The sequence below is a fragment of the Euleptes europaea genome, chromosome 18, assembly GCF_029931775.1.
Source record: "Euleptes europaea isolate rEulEur1 chromosome 18, rEulEur1.hap1, whole genome shotgun sequence".
NCBI classification, from domain to species: domain Eukaryota; kingdom Metazoa; phylum Chordata; class Lepidosauria; order Squamata; family Sphaerodactylidae; genus Euleptes; species Euleptes europaea.
In genome coordinates, this window is record NC_079329.1 from 2,902,899 (window position 1) to 2,928,457 (window position 25,559).

A 25,559-nucleotide genomic window follows, 5' to 3' on the forward strand; every position below is an offset into this window, starting at 1 on the left:
GGCCGAGGCTCCCCTCCCCTCCGTGCTTTCTTCCTTTCCCTTTTGCCTCCAGAATTTCAGAAGCCTTCGCTGACTGCGGGCTCCGGAGCAGAACAGTTTCCCACGCTCCGTCACTACCTGCCTGCCTGGGATTTCTGTGCTCCGCGTGGCTTTTGGTCAGACAGCACCGGTGGGCTGTCGCGAATTTCTCTGCCCGCTCCCTTCCCTGCGGAACGAAATATTTATCTCCTTTTGTGATCTTCTGTAACATTCCTGGAGTTGTGCTGTGTGCTGTGTCTTGACAAGTAATCAACACTACACCTTAATGCTCCCTCTCCTTCAGGAAGGGGGGCAGAGTAGGGGAACCCTGCCGGAGCCTTCCCTGCGGAAAAAAAAGAGGATGATACCGGTGATTTTTCCTGCCATCATTATCCTGTCTGGAAACTGCCTCGTTTTCTTTAAAGAAAAAGAAATGTACATTCCACACCTCTCCTGGAAAGGAGGCGAGATATTTTAAGAAAATGGGGAGGGATCTTAGCCTGTGGTTCCCAATATATCTCTGATTCCTTCTGTTTAGCGATCACTGCCTATTAGTAGGGAATTGGTATGTATGTGAGTATGAATGCATGGGGTGGGGCCACAAATGGGATTTAGTTCCTTTCCGAAAATGCTGGGGAGGATACACTGAAAGCGTAGTTAACGAAGCCGTTTTGATATTAAGTAATATAGGAATTTTGGGGACTGATGAAAGCAAGGCTGTGGAATCCACCGGGCCAGTAGAAAATATATTTTCTGTCCAGTCCCATTTAAATTTTAGCTGGGCACCAAATGCCCCTTGTGTCTCCAATCCTGCCTCCGCCCCAGAGCCAAGGAACCACTTAGGGTCTCTGCTTTTGACTTTTGATTGGGGCTGGCAGCCAAGGGGTTAGTTAAGCGTGCATGTGTGTGTGTGGCGGGGGAGATGCGAGTCTGGAGGAGATTAGTCAGTCTGATTACTGGCTGGTTGGGAACATCCCCCTCCCCGCTTTTCCACCCCTGTCCCAAATCAGCCAGTTTTGCTCTGCAAATGTTATAATTGTGATTATTGTGGTGAGTGACTCTCTCCAATTCTCTGTTGAGCACAAACTGCCATCTTTCTTGGCCCGTTTATAGCGTCGGTGACTTGTGACTTTTTTAATTTTTTGGTACATCTTTCCCCCTCCCCCTTCTCACCCCACCCCACCCCCCTTTTTCCTGAGAAGAAACAGAACTCTCCCCCTTCGACTCTCTCTGTAAACCGATCGCTCTCTGACGCCAAGGAATCGCAGGAGGAATGAGAAGAGGGGCATGGCTTTTTCATGGCATAATAGCATGGGATGGTGGTGGGGCATCCTTGCCAAGTTGGAGGGAAGAATTGGCATGGGGTGTCCCGCCCTGAAGGGGTGTGAGTATGAGGGGGAAGAGGGAGGAGGGGAAGAAGTGTGATAACCTCCTAGCTGCCACTGTGGAGGGACATGGGAGCCAGGAAGTTACGTGACTTACATCCTTTCCTTCTCTGTCCCCTTACCAAGAATAGTGTCGGCATATTCTTGGACGAGTGGTTAGATTTGTGAACTGCTGGGGAAGACGGTTCAAGGTATGGAGGGTGTGTGCAATGGATAGGGGAGGGGAAGCTCCTTTGGGCAGCCGGAAGCTAAGATCGCTTGGCTTGTCCCCATCTGTTTATACAGTCCAGAAGGGGAAGTGTACCTGTTAAGGTAAAACAGGTGTATGCATTTATTTAATAGGGGGAGGGGACGAGAGAAGGAGCTGCTGTTCTTCAGCTGGACAGTAGGTGTCACTGCTACTCTCCAGCTCTTCAGACAGGCTCCCCAAAGAGATTCTCTGGCAAGATATAAGAAACCCACAAAGGGGTAAAATAATTTATGTGCCGAGTCTCCAAAAAGCATGAACACTACAATGGGGGGAAGGAGTGAGGTGTTAAAGGCTCTGTTACTTTGCTGCTCACCCTTCCTCCTCCTCCCTCTTCCTCAGCAGGCCTGGGTTTATTCAGGAAGGGGTTGGATCCAGTGTGGGCAGAACTGGGAGTGACTATGCTGTGAAAAAAAAAAAAACGAAATTAAAAAAAAAGTACAATAAATGTCCTGTGGAGAACGCCCAACTTTTCGTGTTGCTTGTTTTTGTTTGGCAAGTAGAGAGTCTAAGGGGGTCTTCAAGCCTGTGCCCCTTCCCCAGAAATAAAATCGCAGCTGGGCAAAAGGGGTGGGTGGTTTGATCATACTCAGGCGCACAGATACAGCCTGCAAACATAAGCTGTTGGTACATATATTGATTTCCCAATAAAAGGGCTTTTATTATTTTTTTATTATTATTATTCACTTCGAAAAGGATGTGGACAGAATTGAGTGGGTGCAGAGGAGGGCGATGAGGACGATCAGGCCTGGAGACCAAGTCCCACAAGAAAAGGCTGAAGGAGTTGGGAACGTTTCGTCTGGAGAAGAGGAGGTTGAGGGGGGGACACGATTGCTCTCTTTAAGTATTTGAAGGGTTGTCACTTAGAGGAGGGCAGGGAGCCGTTCCTGTTGGCAGCAGAGGATAGGACTCGCAATAATGGGTTTAAATTGCAGGCAGAAAGGTACCAGCCAGATATTAGGCTGTGGCTTCCTTTATGGAGTCAATCCATCTCACATTGGGTCTTCCTCTTTTCCTACTGCCTTCAACTTTTCCTAGCGTTATTGTCTTTTCCAATGAGGCCAAAGTACGATAGCCTTAGTTTTGCCATTTTAGTTTCTAAGAAGAATTCAGGCTTGATTTGATGCAGAACCCAATTATTTGTCCTTTTGGCGGTCCATGGTATCTGTAAAACTCTTCTCCAACACCACATTTAAGGTGAGTCTGTTTTCCCTTCAGTGTTATCCAACTGGAAGATTAGTACATTCTGCCTTTCCTCTAAGGGACTCAGAGTGGTGTACGTGGTCCCCGCTTCCTCCCCCAGTATTCTCATTACAACTCTGAGGATATGTGACCGGTCCAAAGTCCATCGGTTGAACGTCATGCTAAAATGGGGATTTGACGCCACTTTTCCCAGATCCTAATCTTGACAGTCTTAAGCACACTGTTTCTTTCAAAGCGGCGTCCCTCTCCCCTGAGTCTTACAAGCTATTAAAGATTATCCACATACCTTTCGGATTGACTTGGCTATTGGGGGGAAATGGTATAGGAATACAGTAAGTAAATAATGCTTGTGTGCCACAGAACTGCTGCGAATGAAATGCTACAGGCATTTCTTAATATGATCTCAAATGCCGTGCTGTGGAATTGGGTAACAGAGCTACCGGCTAGTCCCCCAGTTTAATGTAATCATGTACAGAGGAATCAGTGCCCTGTATCCATGTTGGGAGCCAGGATTCCATCCCCTTGGATTCAGTGGGACAGTAACCATATATTGAGCTCACTGAAATTGGTGGGGATCATGTGTCCAGTTTTGCCTGGGGTCATTCATAGAACTTAATAGAACACACATGAAGCTGCTTTCTACTGAATCAGACCCTTGATCCATCAAAGTCAGTATTGTCCACTCAGACCAGCAACGGCTCTTTCACATCACCTACCTGCCTAGTATGCCAAGCAGATGCTCTACCACTGAGCCATGGCCCCTCAGGAAGGCTGTTCTGCAAGTGTCTCAGTAGTCTCTCCCTCACCCCACCCCACCCCAGAAGCATAACTGGCTTGTGTTCACAGGTGCATAGGAAAACGTTAACGTCACCTAAGTGTTTTATGATGAATTCTGGCACCTCAAATTGCATTCGCAGAAGTCTTATCACAAACCAGTCACTTTGGGAGCTCTGATGTAGTAGACACCCAGTGTCTGCAAGAATTTGCATCCATTAACAGCTTAAAAATCAATATTTCCAGTGTGTATGTTTTTGAAAGTCAAAGCTGCCTTTGTCAGATTGCCTTTTCTCTATATTCTGCAGCCTCTGATAAAAATGCTCAATTTGAGTGAAGGGGAGGGGGTTTCTTGCTTCCCCCTGAAGCATGTGGCTTCAAGTCACTTGTTGGAGCAGAATAAAACCACTCTGTACACCCCTTCCTGCAGTGAATGTGGTGTAGTGGTCAGAATGGTGGGTTAGGACCCTGGGTGACCCCTTCTCGAATCCCCGCTTCTACCAAGGAAGCTGGCTGGGTAGCCTTGGGGGCCGTCTCGGCCTGGTCTGCTTCACAGATTTGTGAGAAACAGTAGGAGGGGAGAATGATGGTCTTCAGCGGCTTTGAATCCCAACAGGGGAGAAAAGTGGGATTTAAAAATGCAAATGCATGCTTAATCTAACTATTTGCTTATGGCAGAGATCCCCAACATGATGTCCATGGGCAACATGGCCAACGCTTTTCCTGGTGCCCACCCAGTGCTTTTAGAAAGTAGAAGGGCTAGGTGGTGTTTTTCCTCAGCAGGGTTTCTGATTGGCTGTGCAGATTAAAAGGCATCCTGTTAAATAAAGCTTCAAAGTTTTGGGCAGAAGAGGCACTGTTAGACCTTGCTCTCTGACATTTTGTAGTTGGCTCCGCCTCCTGTGGCAGCTATTTTGGACTTGTGCCCATGGCCCTGTGTCAGAATTCCAAAGAAGAGGAGTTGGTTTCTATATGCCAACTTACTCTACCACTTAAGGAAGAATCAAACCGGCTTATAATCACCTTCCCTTCCTCTCCCCACAACAGACATCCTGTGAGGTGGGGCTGTGCCTCAGTGGTAGAGCATTTGCTTGGCATGCAGAAGATCCCAGGTTCAACCCCCGGCATCTCCAGTTAAAGGGACTAGGCAAGGAGGTGATGGGAAAGACCTCTGCCTGAGACCCTGGAGTGCTGCTGCAAGTCTGAGTAGACAGTACTGACTTTGATGGTCCAAGGGTCTGATTCTCAGTATAAGGCAGCTTCATGTGAGGTAGGTGGGGCTGAGAGAGCTCTAAGAGAGCTGTGACTAGCCCAAGGTCACCCAGCTGGCTTCATGTGTAGGAGAGGGGAAACCAACCCGGTTCTCCAGATTAGAGTCCACCGCTCATTTGGAGGAGTGGGGAATCAAATCTGGTTATCCAGATCGGAGTCCAATGCTCCAAACCACTGCTCTTAACCTCTACACCATGCTGGTTCAAAGGTGCTACAAGCTCAGAAATGTTGGGGACCCCTAGCTTATGGTACATGGCGTAAGGTAGCCAGGTGTGTGTAGGTGAAAGGGAGCGGCAGGCCCCTGGGTGCAATCAGGTAGACGCCCATTCTTTTTCAGGTGAGGACTTCTGTCTAGCTTTTTTGCTCTGTGAAATAATTCTAGGTGTGGACTGTGGCAAAAGCACACTGAAGCGTCATTGTGGCTCCAGCCAATCACAGGAGCCGGAGAACTGCTTTTCCAGCTGGTGTGGGTGGAAGAGAGAACAGCCAGGCCCTGGAGCCTGTCTATTAATAATTCCAGTCAGACAGGAACAAAATGTCCTCACCTGCTGACCCAGCTTTCTAGGCTGTGATTTGGCGTGTGCTGGAGCAGGAAGAGCATGCCTGTGGCAGGTGGATTCCTGTCCCCAAATTGGAACTAGCATGTACCCGGTCGAGGATATGAGCCATGGGGGAGTGGGAGGAGTTAAACGTGCCCAGTGAAGCCATGGGTCTGACTGTGCCAGGAGTCCATGCTGTGGGGCTGAGGGAGGGAGGTGGTGAGCTCTGCAGGAAGGCGTCTTGGAGCAAGGGCCTAAGGTCTTGAGGATGGGCCACAGCTCAGTGGTAGAGCCTCTGTTTTGCATGCAAAGGTCCCAGGTTCAGTCCCCGGCATCTCCAGATAAAAGGACCAGGCAGTAGGCAGTGTGAAAGGCCTCAGCCTGGGACCCTGGAGAGCAGCTGCCAGTTAGAGTAAACAATACTGATGGTCTGATTCAGCATAAGGCAGCCTCAGTGGTAGAGAATCTGCTTGGTGTGTAGAAGATCCCAGGTTTGGTCCCTGGCATCTCCACATAAAAGGACCAGGCAGTAGGCGATGAGAAAGGCCTCTGCCTGAGACCCTGGAGAGCCGCTGCCAGTCTGTGGACAATACCTTCCTAGATTGACCGAGGGGCTGATTCAGTATAAGGCAGCTTCATGTGTACATGTGTGTCTAAAGGAAAGTTGGGGGGCATGCTCTCTCTTCCATTCTGGGCCATGCTGGCTATTGGAAGAACTAGCATTGCCTGGAGTTGAGGCCTGGAGATCTCCTGGTATTACAATTGATCTCTGGACTATAGAGATCAGTTCCCCTTGAGAAAATGGCTGGTTGGGAGGATGGACTCTCTGGCATTGTACCTTGATGAGATCCCCCCCAAACCCCATCCTCCCTCATATTAACACCTCCCCAAATCTTCAGGTATTTCCCAAACCAGACCTGGCAACCCCAAGAAGAACTGACCTCAATATGAAAGCATTATTTCTGGGTCTCTAGTACATGTGCCGCAATGCTCTCAAAAAGAAGGTCTACAGCCCTAAGGACTAGGCACTTAATGCATGGAAAGCTTGAATTTTGATGCACAAGTTGCATATTGATGCCGTGTGAAGTATTTTGGGTTGCAAATGGGTTATGTCTCCGCAGCCTTTTTATCTTCCTATGGAAAAATATGAAGCAGTATAGGAGGGGGAAAAGCCTAATGGAGAGATTTGGAAAACCTTCCTACTCATGTACATCTACATTGATGTGCAGAGGGTAGATAAAACTCAGCACCACAGAAAACTGCTTTATTTGCACTGGGCAACTCTTGGTGAAATTCATAGGGAGTAAAGATGCGTTTGGTTTAGGACACTCGTCTACTTATTGGGAAATTCCTGAAGATTTGGGGGAGTGGAGGAACCTCAGTGGGGTATTCTGCCCTAAGAATCCATCCCCCAAAGCAGCCATTTTCTCCAGGGGAACGGATCTCTGTAGTGTGGAGATAACTCGTAATCCTGGGAGATCCCCACCTGGAGGATGGCTACCCAAAGTCCCTTCGATGTCTCCCTTCATAAGTGTGCAGAATGCCTGGTTCCTCCCAGATCACGCTGCTGCTTTTCACACGTGCAACGGAACAGACTCTGAGGAGATTCTTTGTTTCCAAGTCAGGGCAAAGCTCCACCTGTTGAATTTTTGCCTGACGCAGCGGCTAAACATAAAAAGAACCTGGGGAGGGGGAGCTGGCAGGCTGATGCCTCTTATAATACTCCAGTCCTCTGCAGATTTCCTCAGAAGGAAGTCCTACTGAGCTTAACGGGGCGGGGGAGAGGAGGGTGTTAAGTCTATGCAAATGAGTCCAGAGGCTCATCCACCTTACTGTCTTCCAGGCATCAGGCCAAAACATTTATTTTTATCCAGGCTTTTACGTGAGGGATGATGCCCCCCCCTCTCTTTAAAGCTGCTTTTTATGGTCTGCTTATAGCCTATTTTGGAAAGACTGCTTTAAGCTACTAAACATTGTTTTATACTGTTTTTATGCCCTAGTTTGTTTTGATATTGATTATTCTTTTTTGAATCCGTGACCTGCCTTGTTTCTGAATGGATGGCCTTTTCTATAGATATTATTTATTATTATTTATTTGCTTTATTGATACCCCACCTATCTGCCCAATGGGAACCCAAAGCAGCTGACATCATTTCCCTCATCTCCACTTTATCCTCACAACAACCCTGTGAGGTAGGTTAGGCTGAGAGTGTGCAACTGGCCTGAGGTGACCAAGCATCAACAGCCAAGTGCCCCAAATCTATGTTTGTATGTATGTACTGTGCCTTTCTCACTGGTGGGGACCCAAAGCGATTTGCATCATTCTCCTCTGCTTTATCCGTACAACAACCCTGTGGGGTAGGCTAGGCTGAGTGTGCATGATTGATCCAAGGTCCCCCATAGCGAGTTTCCATGGCAGCATGGGGATTCGAACCGGGGTCTCCCAAATCCTAGCCCAAGACTCTAACTACTTCATATTAATATTATGAATGAATGTTTAGGAGTTGGAGGGTCCCCTCTCTCCTCTCCACTGACTTCATCTCTCCTCCCTCAACAGCCACCCAGATGTTTCTAACCCCTTTTAAAATGCACCAGCCCCCTCCATCTTCAAACCTGGTACCTGGGGGTGTAAGCACAACCATCGACCATAACAACAGTGCAATCCCATAGACTAGAGTAACTCTGCAAAGGATTGCACAGTAAATCTGGTAGATGTTGGGCTTTTTGAAAGGCCTTGTCAGTGGAAGATGTGCATAACACATGAACACACACACACACATGAAGCTGCCTTATACTGAATCAGACCCTTGGCCCATCAAAGTCAGTTTCAGTTTCAGTCATCTTTATTGGCATGATGATAATAACAACAAGACTCCATCTCGCTCAGAAGGCCCATCAAAGTCAGTACGGTCTACTTAGAACTTAATTGAACATATGAAGCTGCCTTCTACTGAATCAGGCCCTTGGTTCATCAAAGTCAGTATTGTCCACTCAGACCGGCAGCGGCTCTCCAGGGTCTCAGGCAGGGGTCTTTCACATCACCTACTTCCCTTGTCCCTTGAACTGGAGATGCCGGGGATTGAACCTGGGACCTTCTGCGTGCCAAGCAGATGCTCTACCACTGAGCCACAGCCCCTCTCCTAATACATTAAATATATGCATGCTCTATGAAAGTCCACACATTTGATTTAATGGATTAATTGAAGCATAAACCAGGGTTGGGGGTATTTTTCTGTATTAAACATCTGTATAAAACACATGTTTTATATGGACAAATGTGTAGTGTGGACCTTTTTGTTTTGTTTCACCTGGCATGCTCCCAATGTTTGTCGCCCCCCCCCCTTCTAGTGTTAAGTGCTTCAGATTGAATTTTATAATTGCAATTTTTTACTTTATTTTTAATTGTTTAAATGTTCTCGTCTTCCACCTTGCGGATCCCAATTGGGTCGAGGCGGCATTAAAATGCTTTAAAGAAAATAAACAATGCTCCTTATCTGTGTATAGGCAGGAATACAGCTAAGTGCGTGTGTGCGGCATATTATATTCCGTGTATGTCATGCTCTACGCATTTGATGCTTTATAATCCCTTGATAACAATTGTGTTATATAAGCAACAGTTTCCTATAAATTCCGATAACAAACTTGTGGCATTTTAAAGCTATATTATTCATTCATAAACCTTTAATGGCTTATAAATTGTTACAATTGTTTTAAAGCTATATTATTCACAGGATAAATATAATTTTAAAATGTTGTTTCATGATCTGAGGAAAACTTTTTCTTAAAAGTTCCTCAGAGCCAGCTAAGCCCCTCCTCCGCGGCCCCAACGGCTTTCCAGCCGAGGCCCCGCCCACCCGCGCTCTCGCCCCGCCCCTCGCGCGCACTCCGCCGCCTGTAAACACACACAGCAGCAGCGGCCTCGTGATCTTCGCCGCACGTGTGTTTCCTTCTGCAGGGGGCCGGGCCTCAGAGAGCCAATAGGGAGCCGGCTCCGAAGGCACAGCCAATAGGGGTAGGGGTAGGGCGCGGCCAGAGCACGCGAAGCGTAGCATGCTGCCGCTCAGCCAGCCAATCCGATGCGGGCATAGGCTGACAGGCGTCGAGCGCTGGGGGGGGCGCACCTACCCACGGACAGGCTTCGCTTCACGCGTCTCTGTGCATGTTGTGGGGCTGGGTGACCAATGATGCGGCAACCGGGGAATGACGTCCGGGAATGAGCGTCCAATGGGAGTCGGCGGAAAGGAGGGAGCGGAGAGCGGTCACGGGGCCGGCCAATGGGAAGGCCCGAGAAGGGGGGCGTGTCCGACAATCGCCCAACTCACGCAAACGGGTGCATGGTGCCGAAGCGGATCGCGCGCGGTCGGCCTCTTGGGCTGAGTGGAGGGTCGCGCAAGTGGGTCAGTCGTCAAAGTAAGAGGAGCTTGGTGATGAGGGGGGGGGGGTGAAGGAGGGACCTGGTAGGGCAGAAATAGGATCCTGGAGGGCGGTGATTGGGCAGCACAGGAAGGCTTGAGGAAAGAGGATCACTGATGAGGTGGGACCAGGGAGGGCAGTTGGGGTGGGGTGGAGACTTTGGGGTCCAAGGGGGGGGCAAAATGGCGGAGGGGAAAGTCTTGGGTGGCGGCAGAGAAGTGGGGATAATGGAGGCCATTGGGGGAAGGTGGATGGCAGCCAGGGTGACAAAGGGGGAGCTTGGGTGGATTTTGAGGAAGGGGAGGCAGAAGATGGGGAGTCACTGAAGGGAGGGGATTTGGGAAGAAGTCTGGAATTAGTTGGGGGTAGGCAGAGGCTAGATGGCCATCTGTCAGCAGTGCTGATTCTATGACCGTAGGCAGATCATGAGAGGGAGGGCATCTTGGCCATCTTCTGGGCATGGAGTAGGGGTCACTGGGGGTGGTGGTGGTGTGTGTGTGTGTGGGGGGGTAGTTGTGCATTTCCTGCATTGTGCAGGGGGTTGGACTAGATGGCCCTGGTAGTCCCTTCCAATTCTATATTAAGGGGGTAGAAATGGAAGGGAGCTGGAGAGTGTTAGAAGGGGGTGTGGGGTTACAGGGAATAGGGGAGGGGTTCTCTGAGAGAAATTCTAGATTGGGGCTTAATTTTATTTGTTTATTCATGTCATTTGTAGTCTCACTTTTCTCATTTGGGCTCAAGGCAGATTACACGGAGTGAGCCAATACAATCGACAGGATGGGCCATTCAATAAACAATACAATATAATTAGGGTTGGGGAATCAATCAGAAATGAATTCGGGTGGCAGAAATCTAAAAACAGAATGGAAGCAAAGCATAAGTATGAACATGACACATGTTGAGAAGGGGGGTTTGAGCAAAGGAGTGGGGATTTAAAGGGGGGATATTGGGAGAAATTGGGAAGGGAAGGCTTTGGGGCAGGGGTAAGAATATTTTGGGTTTGGTGGAACAGGCAGGATGGTGCTGCTGCACTCGTCTTGTTAGTGGCTTCCTAGAGGCACCTGGTTGGCCACTGTGTGAACAGACTGCTGGACTTGATGGGCCTTGGTCTGATCCAGCAGGGCCTTTCTTATGTTCTTAAAGAGGATATTGGAGGTTGATAGGGAGGGGGTGCGTCAGGGTAGGAAGGGTACTTGGGGATCCTAGAGTTAGAAAGATGAGAATTTGGGTTGTGGAGGTTCAAAAGGAGAAACAGTCTGAACATGAACAGGGTGGGGGGATTGGGTGGGTGGTAAAGAGATGGGATGGGAAGGAAAAGGCAAGAGGGACTACAGGAGGCCAAATGAGCTTGGGAGATTGAAGAAACAGAGCTAAATGTGGCCTCTGAGAAAAAAGAAAAGAGGATTAAATGGTGGGGGGTTGGGTGGGATGAATGGGATGGAGGCTGGAGAGGGGAAGTTGGTTGATCTGGGTAGCTTAGCCACAGAGAATGGGGACTGAAGTGGAATTGGGGGAAAGGTGGGGGCATAGGTTGGGTTTATGTCTGGCGGTTTCAGGCTGATATTTTCAAAGTCCTTTCCCCCCTCTCCAATTCAAATGCATATTACATTAATTTTACTAATGGATGCTGGTTTTCATGTGTGAATGTACATGTGAGGAGTCTGTGCTATTTCAGTTTGAACAGTTTGGTTTTATTAAACATTCCATTTGCCCTTTTGATAAATACATCAGTGAACAACCCCCTTTTAATTTGTCTCTTTCTATAAAGCGTCATGACTCTCATAAAAAAAGAAGAGCTGAGATCATTTTTTGGAGGAGGCGTGTGTTTAATCATTCAGCAGTCTGGTTTCAGAAAGCAACAGCGGAGGTGGGTGGGAGAGGTATTTGGATGATGCCAGAAATTCAGGCTGGGGGAGCCAGGGAAGAAATTTTTTTTGGGGGGGGGCAGATGCACGGAAATTCCGGAGATCAGTTTGGCAAAAGAAACTTCAGGCAAGATGAAGGACTCAAGTTGGGATGCTGTTGAGGAAGGGGAGATGGTGTTGAAGAAGGGTACGTTAGGGCAGAAAGGTGGGATACAATTTTTGTAAATAATAATAGTATTAATAATAGTGCATTCTAAGGTATCTAGGAAGAGGGCTCTGGTGGGGAAAGAGTGGAAAGGTAGCTAGGGGTGAGTATGGGGTGGCTATGCCAGACAGCAGGACTATACTGCTTCTGGGCTATATCGTTTGGGATCTCTTCTCTGCTGGGTTCAGGGTCTGTTGAAAGGCCTGTAGTGAGTTCTGCTTTCGTGGGGAGTGGGGGACTTGGGCCAGAAGTGCAGAAGGGGAGATTTGTGTCGGTGTGTGTGTTTCTTTAGAGAGAGATCAGTTAAGCAGAGGAGAGCAAAAAAGCCTTCTCTTAGGTGAATCGAGAGACAGAGTAATACAATGAGGGCACAGTTAGATCAGAAAAAGCTGATTATTATAGGGCAGGCCAAAGAGGTCGTGGTCTGCAGCGTGTTTGCAAAAATTCAGCTGATTGACGTGATATCAATATTTAAGTTGATTTCAGCCTGGCTCCTGAAAACTCAGGCTGTGCATGTTTACAAGCAGGTAGGGACACCTGGGAGGTTGTGTGTGTAGAAGCTGAAAGAGCTTTTTGCCGTGTTTGTCATGCAGCCCTGTGCATTTCCTCGGCTTGGTGTTGCATCCACCACCTGCCTGTGCCTCTGAGGCCTGGAGAACACGCCTATTTGGTTTGCTTGCCGCTAGTGGGCAGAAGTGGACGTCTCCCCTCCTGCAGCTTTCAGAAGGCCAGAAGGAGAGTTGAGTGACTGATGGCAGCGGTGGCTGTCATCTGAAATGCTCTTTCTTCGGAGCCGTGTATCTCTGGTTTCTGTGGGTGCAGGGAACCCGGGGGAAATAGCTTGATTCAGACCCAGGCAGGCCCATGGGCCCACGTGGGCCTTTCGTAAGAGCGTGGCAATTAGATAACCGCTGCTAAGGAATTGTGTGGCACCGGCTATTGGCTGGGATTATGTAATAACTGCAGAGGAAAGAGAGAGCATCTTGCGAGGGGCCCACTGGGGGCTGCTTGGGGTTTTGCGCTCACGTAATATTATTTGGAAGAGTGAGTCATATTATATCATCGGGGCTTCGCCTGCGTCGTTGCGCAGAGCTAGGCTTTATCTGAGCTGGTAGGTGCACGAGGCGAGGGGGAGACGAGGATAGGGGTTTTAGGGGCTGTGGGTGGGGAGCTGCTCCAGTGTCAGAGGGGAACGTGGCCTTACTCATGGCAAGTGAGCTCTTGGGCTGTCCTTTTCGTTTTCCTGATTCTGTAGCAGGTGCGATTTGTGCACACGTAGGCAGTTTAATGACAAAACAGGCAATGCTGGCCAAAGAAAAGTTAGAACAATGAGATACCCAGAATATCTCAAGAGCCCTGCTGGATCAGACAAGTGGTCTGTCTAGTCCGGCATCCTGCCTTACACAGTGGCCAGGTTCCCTTTAGTCACCACAGCTAGGAGTCACTAATGGGAGGGGCTGTGGCTCAGTGGTAGAGCATCTGCTTGGCATGCAGAAGGTCCCAGGTTCAATTGCCCGCATCTCCAGTTGAAGGGACCAGGCAAGTAGGTGATGTGAAAGACCCCTGCCTGAGACCCCGGAGAGCCGCTGCTGGTCTGAGTAGATAATACTGACTTCGATGGACCAAGGGTCTGATTCAGTAGAAGGCAGCTAGCTTCGTGTGACCTCTCCTCTGTGCATCTGCCTAATCCCCTTTTAAAGCCATCGATTTTGTCTGCCCTGACAAAGGAAATGCAAGTTAGCATTTTGACAGAGAAAGAGAGAAGCGCAATGGATCGATTGTTTGGGTAGCCCCCCCAAATGCAGCTATTGGTGAGGTCGATGGAAATTCTGCAAGTTGCAGTTGGCGATCTGCTAACTACGGGAACCTAGAAATTGGCACCTGACCCAGGTTATCTTTATGCCTTATCGGTGTGTGCCATGGCTCATGAAAAGAGCAACAGTTACTCTGCCAGGAACTTCTCCTGCTCAGACGCTATTGAAAGAGGGTTGTGCTAGAGCTCTTACTTGGGAGGGTTGTGGGGAGACTTTGAGGCTTGCCACTCGCTTTCTAGGCATCTGTGGTGAATTTGTTTCCCTGCTCTTCTTTTGCACATCCAGTTACTAAGTTTCTTTGACAAATACCGGTAATTATCTGTCGCTCCAAGCAGAAATAAACCTCGGCTGATCCCCAAAGTGCCTTTGATAGCAGGACTAATGTTACAAACGGATCCTCCACAATGCTCCCCCACCCTCTCTGAAAAAAGCCATGTGGGATTTCCTGCCTCTTGGTCTTCTGTTTGTCCCTCTGAAGCTGTAGGAGGCATTTTGCTGGAGGGGAGGGCCAGAGAATCAACCCCCTTTCCTAAAGTGTGCTGTGGAAATAATTCCTAGAGCGAGGCCAAAAGCTTGGGGTGTCTATTCCCCGCCTTTCCAATCATCTTTTTCTCCCACAGTGTGAGACAGATTGTTTCTCTCCTTTTCCGACATCCCCTTTTGTGACAGGTGTCCAGCTCCCCCTCCCGTTCAGCTTCTGGGTTACCCTTTTGTGCCTCCTTTTCTGTCAGCTGAGGATGAGTTGTATTCACCGGTAGGAAAGTCCAGCGCGATGGTGGTACCGGAGTATCCTCCGAGGGGAAGCCCTTTCCCAAAGGAAGAAAAATCAAGACCAGAAAAAATAGCTGGGTAGATAGAGCCCAACTTCGGTGGGCAATCGAGGCTCTTCCAGAGCAGAAGGTGAAAGGTCTTGGATATGTAAGCTGCGTGTGTCGTCCCGACTTGTGAATGAAACTCCCTCCCTCCCACAAGAAACGATGATTCCTCCGTCATTGGATGACCCAGAAAGCCAGTCAGATGGAGTGGAGAGATCGGGCAAGTGCTTCAGTACGTGACGTTTGCTGCTGGACCAGGCAGATGGTTGGGACAGAATGTGTGACGGAAAGAGGACAGCTAAAGTGAAGCTTAATTCTTGATGGCAGAGATGAGCAGGCTCCAGAGAGCGGCCAGATTAGTGCCGAGAACATCCGAGACCCCTTTGGCGGGGATCAGTTATAATTATCCACTGCCGATAACCGGAATTAAACCGTGTTCCCGAAGAAGGCGCGACTGGCATTCCAGCACAGGGTCAGAGTTGCAAAGTTTACTGCGGGTGATGAGTCAGGTCCCCAAGGAATGACCCACTTGAAGGTACCTGCTTCTTTCTTCCCTGGGATCTGAGCGGGCATGTTAGGGGAGAGCTGAAGAACGGACTCGATCTGGGACCACACTTGTTGGTGAGATGCTCCGAAGGGGTCTTCGTAAAGTATTAAAAACTTAATGGACAACAGGGTTGGACAGAGGGGAAGGAATATCAGCCAACGGGACCAGCCTCAAAGATCAGAGAAGCTCCTCACTTTCCCGCAGAATCATTCCGGGCTACGTTAAGGTCTTTGAGCGCCGTTGAGCTATCTAAGGAATCGTCTCTGGTGGAGAGGGGGGAAAAAGGTTCTGAGCTGGTGGAAACGGTATCCGGAAAAGCAGGGTGGGCTTCACACGTCTGCTGTGCCTTATTCTGGCATCGCGGAGTGAAATCATCAGCAGACACTGCAGCCTGGAAAAATGGAGATTTCTTCCCACTTCCCTCCTTTTAGCAGCTCTGTTGACTTCACAGAAGCAATCAGAATGTCCTGGCTGTACAGTAGAGGAAAGGTTATTGGGGAGGCTGGGTGGAACTGTAGTGACTCAGGACCTGGGTGCCATTTTCTCCGCCGGCAGTGTCCTGGGGTGTGTACGTGGAGTGTTTGGCCACGTGTGGAGCCCTGTTTCCCAGCCTCCCTTGCTGAGTACTACTTCCCCTCCAAGGTTCTGCCACAGTTCTGCTGTTCTGGAACATACTGGGCGAGGCACTCTTGCAGAAACAAGCTGCCAGGGCGGCATTCCTGGGCAAGGCTGGGCGTTGCCAGCAGAGGGCAGCAGTCTTGGATAACCAGAGAATGCGGAAGCACAGCACTGAACCGTCTGAAATACCATTGTTATTATTTATTTACTTCATCTTATACCCCACCTTTCCCCCCCAAGGTGGCTTAAAGCATTTGCCTCCATTTATCCTCACAACAACCCTGTGAGGTAGGTTAGGCTGAGGGTGTGTTTCTGGCCCAAGGCCACCCAGTGAGCAACCATGGCAGAGCAGGGATTCGAACCTGGGTCTCCCAGATCCTATCGGGAAATACTGCTTTTGGGGTTGGGTGCATGAAGGGGCACCCCAAAACACATCCCCACTGCTGGTGATGTAAAGAAAGGGGGCGGTGTGTGTGTCTTTAATTCTTCTAGCAAGGCCTTTTGCTGTGAGGGACAGGAGCTTCAGCTGCTTGACTTGCGGGGAGGGTTGCCAGGTCCCTCTTTGCCAACAGTGGGAGGTTTTTGGGGCAGAGCCTGAGGAAGGCGGGGTTTGGGTTGGGGAGGGACTTCAATGCCATAGAGTCCAATGGCCAACGCGGCCATTTTCTCTAGGTGAACTGCTCTCTATTGGCTGGAGATCAGTTGTAATAGCAAGAGGTTATTGGGGAGGCTGGAGACCTCTTGCTATTAGCAACCCTACTCTTGCTAGTAGCAACCTTAGGAGGGGGGTGTCACTGGAAACCCTCGTAGTCAGTTTTGGAGAGGCAGCCGCAGAATTTCTTGCAAATGGGAGGGCAAAACGTCAGGAGGTGCAACCCTGTTCATTACTACACACACACGCAGACAAGTGGTTGGACCTGAAAACCAGCCTAGCGCTACTGGAAGGAGGATTCAAACCCACAGCCTTGGGGAAGGGGCTCCCACCTCTTGCCAGCATCCTTGGCCATCTCTCAATCTCTCTCCCCCCCCCCCCGTCCCAATATGCACACCCTTCCTTTATGCTTTGAGCACCTACTGCAGATTGCTTCAGGCCTTCCACCCCCCCCTTTCTCAGGGACGTTTTTGCAGTCACCCACTGAGATGAATGCAGTAATGGGTGGGTGTTAATGTCCTCCCCCTCCCCTAAAAAAAGAACTGGCATCTGAGCCTCCTCGCCATTCCCCTGTGCCTTCCAGCCCGGGCTTCGTTCTGTTTGCTTTTTGTCGCTCGGAGGCTGGCTCGCTATTATCTTGCGCCTGTCTTGTTTGAAGAGCAAAATTAGCTTGTTTTCCGTGGAAAGAAAGGAGTTGGCAGGCGCCAGAAGAACACTATGTTCCCGTCTGCCTTTTATGGGCCGCCGCCTCTTGTTCCTGCGGCTGGCGGTGTGGAAATAACCTACCCTTAGTAACCCAACATGCATGCAGGCAGGCGGGTGAGAGGGAGGGAGGGGAGGGGCTTGTGGCAGATGCTCCGCCTTCTCCCAGCGGGGGGCGAGGGTTGTACAACACAACACAGTCTGGCCCGTGTGAGCCGGGCTGGGAGGTGTTACATAAGAGATGGCTGCAACTGGCGGCCTGATCAGATGACCTGGTTATGGAAAGAATGTGGCCCATACTCACCGGCAGCCAACACAGGCTCTGATTACAGGCTGAGGGCGGGGGGGGGGGCATTGCTGGGTAGTGTTGCCAACCTCCAGGTGGGGCCTGGAGGGTTGCAGCTGATCTCTAGATGACAGAGATCTCTCCCCCTGGAGGAAATGGCTTTGGAGGGTGGGCTGTGTGTTATTAGACACTGCTGAGATCCCTCATCTCTCCACCTAGGGTTGCTAACTTCCAGGTAGCAGCTGGAGATCTGCTATTACAACTGATCTCCAGCCGAGAGAGATCAGTTCACCGGTAGAAAATGGCCGCTTTGGCAGTTGGACTGTATGGCATTGAAGTCCCTCCCCTCCCCAAACCCCGCCCTCCTCAGGTTCTGCCCTAAAAACCTCCCACCGGTGGCGAAGAGGGACCTGGCAACCCTATCTCCACCCCCAAATCTCCAGGATTTTCCCAACCTGGACTTGGCAACCCTGGCTACTGGACTGCAGGCACTAGTCCCTAGATTCTCTGCTTTGTTGTTGCAGGGAAGCTGGTTGCTAGTCAGGTTCCCGGTTTAAGATGGACTTATATCTTGGGGTCCATTTTCTTGGGTCTGGAGGCCTTTGTGAAGGGTGGGGGGTGGGGGAGGCTTAAAATTTATCCATAAGCCCCCTCCCAAGAGGTAATGGGCTCTTCAGAGGGAGAACTTCAAAGGAGATCTGTGTAGTTTGTCTCCCCTGGTGGGCTTGGTATCTTATGTGTGTGTGTACGGGGATGGTATGGGAAGTGTATTCCTGCATTAGTGATCCAGTGAATGTTCTCAGAGAATAAACAGAGGGGTTCAAGAGGTGGGGCTGGCCCCAGGGCCTGAAGGGTCCAAGCAGAGAGTAGGGGTATTTAAGCTTCCTCTGGCTATCCCCATGTAAGGGACTTCCCTGGCACAATGCTGGTCCATCTTTCCTCCTCTGTCCGTGCAACCAAAAAGTCTCTTTTGATCTGGGCCCCCTTTCGCCCTGGGGGTACGCTCCCCACCCCGACAGGCGGCAGATGCCTGGGTCGAGAAAACGTGCATCCTCTCGAGCTCGCGAGAGAGACCTGCTCGCACTGATCTCTGGCTGCCTAGGAGGCCGGGTCAGCGTCCTCTGAGCAAGGCCCAGGAGGGGTGCTTGTGGGAGAGTGTGTATGTAAGTGGGTTGTTTGTCTTCTGGCTATTTTGGGATAAGAATGAACGACTCTCTCTTCTGACTCCTCCTCTCCATGTTTTGAGTATATTTTGGTTACGTCACTATCGGGATAGTTAATATAAGATTCTCATTTATCGGAGGTGTGGTGCTTTTGGAGTGCATGCGTGTGAATGTACCAAACCTGCGTCCTTTTTACTTAGGTAGGGTGTGGAATCAGTGTTGAAAACTGATGTGGGAGACCAGTCATAGTGAAGTTGGATTAGTGGTTGCACACATATTAGCACTAGCTTTCTTCCCTTTGCCATTTTCAAAGGACTTTCATTTTGCTCCTCTCTTTTAATAAGGTTTTCTACATAATTAAAGCAAACAACAGTGCCCTCTGGTGAGTTCAAAAGAATTACCCACACCATGCACTTCAGTACACTTTGGGGCTGTATAATTAACACTTCTAAAAGTTGTACCACCGCACTGCAACGCAGAAGGAACCCACAGAATGAATCTTTGTGGCCTTTCAAATAGGCCCTAAAGTTACTAGCTAAAAAATATTTTTTACTGACCTGCCTACTCAAACGTATCCATGTTAGTCATTTGAAAGGACAGAAAAAACAGAATTAATTTCTGTAAAGAATCCCTGAGCAGTTACCTGGGGGCAATTCTTACTCGCCATAGGCAAACAGGCCAACCAACCTATCTGATACTTGGTCTCCCTTTAATCAGCCCGTGTGTTTTGTTCAATATGTTCGTAAGGGGTTGGAGACTCTGTCAGAGCTCCAATCCTGCATCACCGTTGCAGAGGATCCTAACTTGTGCACTTTTGTGGGCTGCTTCCCCCTTTCTCTGCAAAACTCTGCAATTGTGGTTTTTTTTTTATTAATTTCACAGAAATTAGGCAGCCTGTATCTCAGGGCCTGGGGCCTGGTCATCGCCACTCTTCATTATGCACGGAGACCTCTTTTCCAGGATGAATCTGTAGGCAGCCTGATCTCAGGGCCTGGGGCCTGGTCATTGCCACTCTTCGTTATGCACGGAGACCTCTTTTCCAGGATGAATCTGCCGCTTAATATAAAAGCTCATTTGCCTCGTGCCTTGGGGCTCTTTCCGGCTTATTTGTCTGCAGTCCCTTTAACCAACACGGTTTCCTACGGGGGAATATCAGAATCGCTGTGTTTATTTGGTGAACGTTTGAGAGTCTTCTGTTGGAGATGCCTGCAGTTCCCCTGGGGATTCGAGGGCAGGAATGACAAACCAATTCAAAATGACAGTTCAAACGTGGGATCAATAGGATCATTACTTCTGCATGATACTGGGGGATTGGAGAAGGCTTATACTTTTCTCCCTCCCATCACTATGCGAAATTTATTTTTCGCCCCTCCTTGACTCCCGTCTGTTGCGAGTTTATTTTGCCACGGATGCTTCCTGCCTTGTTTGGCATGAACATGTGTGAGTATTCTGGAACCAAGAAGTAGCCGTGACTCAACCACCCTAAGCCGTATTTCATACAGGTCGGAGAAACTGCTGTTTTTTCTTCGTACCTGCTGAGGAGTTCTGTGAAATTAATGCTTCTGGCAGCTGCCTGTCTTAAAAAAAAAAAAAAGAAAAAAAAAGCAAAATATGAGAATCATTGTGGCATGGTGCATACAGTGGCACACTAGGGCCCTGAGTGACCTGGGTTTGAATCCCCACTTTTGCCATGGAAGCTTGCTGGATTACCTAGGGCCTGTCACAAACTCTCTCAGCCTGGCTTACCTCACAGGGTTGTTGTTGTGAGAAAATGGAAGAGGGGAGAATGACGTTTTAAGCCACTTTGAATACCAACAGGGGAGAAAAGTGGGATATAAATAAATGCAAAACGTGTACATTTACGTCATTTTGACAGTTTTGTGGTCTGGTAGGTTTCTGCAGGACCAGAAATGCTGCCTACCCTACTTATATGCCCTGCTTATATGCCGTCTGGGGGAGTAGGTTTTGGGGATGCCAGTCTCCAGGTGGGACCTGGGGATCCCCCAGAATTATAGTTCATCTCTAGACAACAGAGATCAGGTCCCCTGAAGAAAATGGATGCTTTGGAGGGTGGGCTCTCTGGCATTGCACCCCACTGAGGTCCCTGTCCTCCCCAGTCTCTACCCCCCAAATCTCCAGGAATTTTCCAGCTTGGAGATGGCAACCCTACCCCCACCCCACCAGTGGCTGGGGGGACCTGGCAACCCTCGTAGGTGTCAAGGCCTTCTTTGACAATAGGCCTGCATTTTAATTAATAGCCAAACTGGAAGAAGACTCTCCATCCTGCCGAGTGGGTGGGGGTCAGAGGGGTCGCCTGTTGCTCATGGGTGCGCATCAGAGGACCTATGGAAAATGCAATTATGGCCGATGCGTCCCAGCTTGGGCATGAGTGCTAAGAGAATGGACCAGGGGAGTCATCCGGGATCCCACTGTTTCCGGCGACAAAGGCCCTCACAGTGGGAGGCCTGGCGGCTTTTGTGAGGGGAGCATAAATGTTGTGTGCTGCGTCTGAGAACTGGCGGTTGGGGGGCGGGATGGCAGGCAGCTTTCCTCCCTGGCTTTCTATTGACGCATGGATAGATAATGTGGGGCAGCTGCATGGAAAACAACATCCGTTGCTTTCCTCTCTCGTTCTCCGGCTGGACTCTTGCAGTGGTCTCTCTTAAAGAGTGCCCACCATTGGAGATTTCGGATTTCAGATGTCAAACAAATAAGCTCAAATCTTTGCAGTACCCATAAAACCAGGGGTGTGTTAGCAAAAGGGTGTAGGGGTCAGAGTCTCCAACTAGTATTTGGGAGACTCAGATATTATATTAGGTGCCGTGGAACACAGGCAGGATAATGCTGCTGCAGTCGTCTTGCTTGTGGGCTTCCTGGAGGCACCTGGCTGGCCACTGTGTGAACAAACTGCTGGACTTGATGGACCTTTGTCTGATCCAGCAGGGCCTTTCTTTGTTTAGGTACAAAGGAAAAAAGGGGAGGTGGGACCATGTCGGGCCGCTCCACATTTTTTTTGCTTCCGTCATATACAAAAAGGCTTGCAAATAGTAATAATCGGTGGACAGGAATTGAAAGTACTTTACACTCCATTTGCACAAGGGACCTTATTTATCTTATTTCTCTTCATTGAATTCATTTATAAGCCACCTTTCTCCCCAATGGGGACCCAAAATGCCTTACGTTGCTCCTCCATTTGATCCTTACAACAACCCTGTGAGGTAGGTTAGGTTGAGAGAGTGTCACGGCCCAACGGCCCCCAGCAAGCTTCCATGGCATGAGTGGGCATTCGAACCTACATAAGTACATAAGAAAGGCCCCGCCAGTTCTCAGACGTGGAAACTCTCTGTCCTGAAGATGTTGCAAAGCCCTATCCTTACGTGCGCGCCTGTGCGCGAAGGGCGATGTGTTCCGCTCGCTTATTCATGTCCTTGTTTGTTTTTTCTTAGAGAATCCATGTGGGTGGCTCAGCCAAAGGACCGGGCTTGGCATCCCCCATTAGGGTTGCCAAATTTGGATAGGAAAATTCCTGGAGGTGGTGGCGTTTGTAGGGTTGCTAGCTCCAGGTTGAGAAATTCCTGGAGATTTGGGGGTGGTGGAGGCTGGGTAGGGGAGGGACCTCATTGGGGTATAATGCCATAGAGTCTACCTTCCAAAGTAGCCATTTTCTCCTGGGAAAATTATCTGTTGCCTGGAGGTCAGTTCTAATCCCAGGAGATCGCCAGCCACCACCTGGAGGCTGGCAACCTCTAACCTCAGCACAGATGCAATGTCATAGAGTCCATCTGCGGAAGCTGCCGTTTACTCCAGGGGAACTGACCTCTGTATTATAAGGATGGGATTCTAGGAGGTCTCCATGCCCCACCGGGAGGTTTGCAGCCATACCCCCCCAACCGAAGTTCTCCGGCCTCCCTCCCCCCCCCCCCCCCGTTGGCATGGGAATCCAACTTCCGGTCAAACCTCCCCCCCCCCCCCCGTGAATGGCAAAGCTTCGGCTGCCGATTATGCAGTCTGAACGCCGCCGCCCGATTGGCTCAGCCTGCCGGCCAATGGCGGCCTTCCCGGAACCGCTGGTGGCAGCATCATGGTACACGTGCGGGGTGTGTAAGGCAGGGAAGGGGGGGCCGCTCTGACATCAGTGGGCTCTGGGCCACGGCTGCTCCGCCCCGCCGGTTATACAACGGGGCCAGCCTTTGCCCGCCCACCTCCTCGACAGGCAGATGCTCCTGAACAGGGCAGGCTAAGGAGGCTCCGCCGTCTGCTGCCGCTCCTCGGTCGGTCGTCTGCACATCGTGCCCCCCCCCATCCTCGTCTCTCCAGGCTGGCCCCCGGGAGGATGTATTGGATCAGTGACGGAGCCCCCCCCACCAGCTGGTCAAGAGGCTCGGGAGAGCATTTATCCCCGTCCCAGGCGTGCATCGGCTAAGCACACCCCTCCCGCTGTCTTCCTCCTGCCACCGGTGAGTGCGGTCCTTGGCCAGGGCCTTTTTAGAGAAACCCCCCCACTTGTGCCCTTCTTGCATGGGGGGGGGGGAGAGAGAACAGAGGCTTTGCTCTTTGCCTGGCCACGGCTGGCATGTCGAGGCACCGCCCAAGACACCGCTGAAGGCGGCTAACCACCGCTCCCGTCACGTGCGCCACTGCTGCGGGAACGGAATGTTCTCTTCTCAAGAGTGTCTTCGCAATCCGGCTGGCCCTGCTCTGCCTGTGCGGGCGGGGGAAGGCAGGAGGAAGCTTCGGCATGGCACCGCTTGGCGTGCGCGGGCAAAAGTGGGCGCTTCTGCCAGCCTGAGAAGCTCCGAGCGACTTTTGGGGGTGGGTAGCGCACGTGCGGCACTTTTGCGGCACTTTTTTTGAGCTGGGGTGGGGGGCCTGCGAAGGAGAGGAGGAGGAGGAAAGAAGTGTGCAGAGGGGTATGTAGTTGTAAGAGGGAATAACTATGTCTGTGGGAGGGGTTGTGGCTCAGTGGTAGAGCATCTGGTCGGCGTGCAGAAGGTCCCAGGTTCAATCCCTGGCATCTCCGGTTAAAGGGTCGCACAATAGGAGATGTGAGAGACTGGTGCCTGAAACTCTGGAGAGCCGCTGCCAGTCTGAGCGGACAATACTGTCCTGGATGGACCAAGGGTCTGATTCATGTGTTCATGGGGATATACAGTTGGCAGAGGGAAAGGGGTGTGCGTCCCTCTCTTAATAGGAAAAAAGGGGTGTGTGGTGCAGCCTGATCTAATACCCCTCTCTTAAGGGTGTGTGTGTGTGTGTCAATTGACTGGCCATAGCCAGGCTTGTATCAAGGGTGGCAGAGGGGGCGTGGCCTGTTCTCTTGGCTTCAGACGTCAGTGTAGCTGAATTGATCAGCAGGAGTCTCTGCAAAGGAAGAGATCAAACTGCAGCATGACTGTACACCTTTTTTAAAAGTCCACATTTGTGGGCTTTGTTTGCATGTAGTTTTTTGTTTAGTAATCAGTGGCTGACCTTGGGCTAGTCACAGTTGTCTTAGAGCTCTCTCAGCCCCGCTTGCCTCACAGGGTGTCTGTTGTGGGGAAGGGAAGGGAAGGTGATTGTAAGCCGGTTTGATTCTCCCTTAAGTGATAGAGAGTCGGCATATAAAAACCAGCTCTTCTTCTGGGGGGGGGGGGCGTGTAGACATACTTCAACATGCATGTTCCCTTCATTCTCTTTTGGGCTTAAGAGGTTTGCAATCAATTTGAAAAGCTGGGCTTGCAATAAGTTTGACCGCAAACTTGTAATGCTTTTGTGTCCGGTTCCGGAGGTGGTTTTCTTACCCTAGCAGATGAGGCAAATGGGGGTGTCTGTGTGTTCTTATGGGCAGCCTTGGTGGTCGTGGCGGCGGGGGGCGGGGTTAACAAGGGAGATCAGTAAAGAGATGTTATATAGAAGTGGCCTTTCTGTTAACGGCGAGACAACGTACTGTGCTCTGTTGGGCGTGACCTCCAAGTTGTGCGGTTGCCAACTGCTTCACTAGCTCCTCCTCTTGTACCCTTTTAGCTGCAATTTGCTTTGCAAACATTGCTGATAATGATGTTTATCTTCGTGGCAAGCGTGGACTTCTGATTTCTGCCCATCAGGCAGTGGTTAAAAGCGCAGTAGCACCCCCTTCCTCCAGTGAAACACGCTAACTGGGGTTTGCTGGAAGAAATATATCTGTTGTGTTGCTGGACTCACTCTTGAAAAGCAGGAGGAAACGAAAGAACGATTCTTGTTTTTTATGCTTACCAAGAAGCCTAAAACAGAAGCATTTTTTTAAAAAAAAGTCTGCTTAAGGAGACAGTGTGTTAATGCGGTATGAATTTCTGAAGCAGTTCCCCTCCCCCCAAATGTGGATACTTGTACTGTTGCAAACTTAGATGCCACAAGACTTAGTCTGTGGCAGATATCAGAGCTGTTCAGCTGGATTTTCCAACCGGCTCAGCAATTTACACATCCATGTTGTGCCTTTAATTGTGTTATGAATGTTCTGAAATCTAACCTGGTTTAGTTCCCGGTACATAAACCTTGGCAGGAGCCCAGCACCTTTCCAGAGATGCCAGCTTTCTGTTCAGAATATGACTTACTCTAGGTCCCAGGACATGAATGGTCCTTGGGCTAGAAGGTGGAGCTGATCTTGCAAGTTTCAGAGCACTCTTCCTCCTGAGGAGACGAAGAGCTCTGTGAAACCTGACAGTTTGCCTGCTCTTCTACCACTGTGGTCCATTACTAGGAGTTACACCATCTTGTATAATCTGTCCTTTGAATACTCTTGGGACCAGTGTAGCTGTGTACGCATGAAGCTGCCTTATACTGAATCAGTCCATCAAGGTCAGAATTGTGAAGTGGTTAAGAGCAGTGGTTTGGAGCAGTGGACTCAATCTGGAGATCCGGGTTCGATTCCCACTCCTACACATGAGCGGCAGATGCTGATCTGGTGAACTGGATTTGTTTCCCCACTCCTACACATGAAGCCAACTGGGTGACCTTGGGCTAGTCACAGCTCTCTCAGCCCCACCTACCTCACAGGGTGTCTGTTGTGGGGAGGGGAAGGAAAGA